Raw genomic sequence first — 2,538 nt, forward strand, 5'->3', positions numbered from 1 at the left:
GACCTTTCCTGTCTACAACTAAACAAACTTTAACAGTGTCTGTCTTAAATGACAATAAATGCAAAACTCATAAAAACAGCAGTCTAACAAGATATCATCTAACCTTGGCCCTAATTCCCTTCCAATTGCTATCACATTTCTATGCTGCACTTCCTAAAGTAAACAACTTAATGCCATTATCTCTAGTCATTACCTCTATTTCTTCAATTCTTTTTTCGATCTGTCTAGTAAAGATTTGACTGTGACTACTTCTCTGAGACTGCTGTTGTCAAGGTCATCCATGTCTTCCACAATACCAAATCTAATATTTGTTTGTTGCCCTTTCATATTTTAAATTCTGGCCATAGTAGATATAATTGACCATTCTTCCTCTTTGAGTGGACTTTTCTCTGGACTTCCATTATATCTCCCTCTTCCAGCTTTCCTCTCACCTCAATTGCCACTCTCCATTATGACTTTTTGGCTTTCTTTTCTTTGCTATCCATGTAAATGTTAGAATAATACAAACTAGGCTTTATCCAAGTCCTTCTTCACTATTTCTTTTTTTATCCATGTAATCTTTTCAGGAGATTTCATCCTTTTAAAGTGTATGTATATTCCAATGATTTCCAGTATATATCCAGTCTACTCCTTGAAACTCCAGTCTCCTATATTGAACTTCCTGCTTGATCTTTCTATTTGACATGATAAGCATCACAAAGGTGATGATAAGGGTCAAAATACCTTTTAGCCTATAGATGCTGTCGAGTAAGCATTTGTTAAAGTCTCCCCTCCTAACACCATCATGTCTAAGTCAGTCTCCCAAAGAGCCTGAAGAGCTGCAGAAGCTCTTCATCAGAGGTTTGAGCTTTGAAACAACTGATGAAAGTCTGAGGAGCCATTTTGAGCAAAGGGGAATGCTTACTGACTGTGTGGTAATGAGAGATCCAAAAACCAAATGCTCCAGAGGCTTTGGGTTTGTCACATATGCCACTGTGGAGGAGGTGGATGCAGCCATGAATGCAAGGCCACCCAAGGTGGATAGAAGAGTTGTGGAACCAAAGAGGGCTGTCTCAAGAGAAGATTTTAAATGATCTGGTGGCTACTTAACTGTGCAAAAGATTTTTGCTGGTGGCATGAAAGAAGACACTGAAGAACATCATCTAACAGATTATTTTGAACAGTATGGGAAAATGGAAGTGATTGAAATTATGACTGACCCAGACAGTGGCAAAAACAGAGGTTTGGCTTTTGTAACATTTGATGACCATGACTCTATAGACAAGACTGTCATTCAAAAATCCCATACTATGAAAAGTTACTCTGAAGCAACTCCTACTCTGAAGTAAGGAAAGCCCTATCTAAACAAGAGATGGCTAGTGCTTTATCCATCCAGAAAGGTAGAAGTGGTTCTGGAAACTTTGGTGGTGGTCATGGAGGTGGTTTTGGTGGGAATTACAACTTTGGTCATGGAGGGAACTTCTGTGGGTGAGGTGGCTTTGTTGGCAGTTGAGGTGGTATATGGTGGCAGTGGGGATGGCCAGAATGGATTTGGTAATGATGGAAGCAAATTTGGCAGTGGCAGAACCTGTAATGATTTTGGCAATTACAACAATCAATTCTCAAATTTTGGACCCATGAAAGGAGGAAATTCTGGAGGCAGAAGTTTTGACTCCTATGGTGGTAGAGGCCAATACTTTGGCAAACCATGAAACCAGAGTGACTATGGTGGCTCCAGCAGCAGCAGCAGCAGCAGCTATGGCAGTGGCAGAAGGTTTTAATTACTGCCAGGGAACAAGCTTAGCAGGAGAGGAGAGCCAGAGAAGTGACAGGGAAGCTATAAGTTACAGTAGGTTTGTGAACTCACCCAAGTACTGAGGTGGCTGGGCCTACCTGCTACAAAGAAGACATGTTTTAAATAATACTCATGTGGAGGGGAAAAAGCTGGAGGGCTGTATTTGTGACTAATTGTGTAACAGGTTATTTTAGTTTCTGTTCTGTGGAAAGTGTAAAACATTCCGACAAAGGGTTTTAATGTAGATTTTTTTTCCACCCATGCTGCTGATTGCTAAATGTAATAGTCTGATCATGATGCTGAATAAGTGTGTCTTTTAAAAGAAAATGGTCAAGATACAATTCTTGTGATGACTCCACTCCAACCTGTTTTATTCCCTTATCTTTCTTGCTGATGAGAACTGTACAAGCATATACTCACCTACTTCAGGAGAAAAAAAAAATCTTTGTCTTTTTTTTCTCTAAACTTTATATCCAATTCATCAGTAGGTCTTGCTGACTCTATCTCCAAATCATACTCAGTCTCACCCACTTTTGCTCAGCTCCACTCATGCTCTGGACCTGGTCTACTCTTGTACCAAAGACTAACTGGCATCTCTGTTTTCAATTTTCAAAACTGGCTTTCACACAGCAACCAGATGGTATTTTGATGAAGTAAATCAGCTAATTCCTAATTCCTTTCAAATGCAATTCAAATTCCTTATTTTGGTTTTAAAGCCTTTACCTTTTCTTGTGATCAAATTCCATACCATTTGGTTCCTCACT

General features: G+C 39.5%; 1 pseudogene; it reads left to right on the forward strand.

The window, feature by feature from the left end:
- The first annotated feature begins 737 nt into the window (after positions 1–737).
- LOC106559524 lies at positions 738–1,760 on the forward strand (annotated as a pseudogene).
- The last annotated feature ends 778 nt before the right edge of the window (positions 1,761–2,538 follow it).

Source organism: Canis lupus, chromosome 11, assembly GCF_011100685.1.
Source record: "Canis lupus familiaris isolate Mischka breed German Shepherd chromosome 11, alternate assembly UU_Cfam_GSD_1.0, whole genome shotgun sequence".
Lineage (NCBI taxonomy): Eukaryota > Metazoa > Chordata > Mammalia > Carnivora > Canidae > Canis > Canis lupus.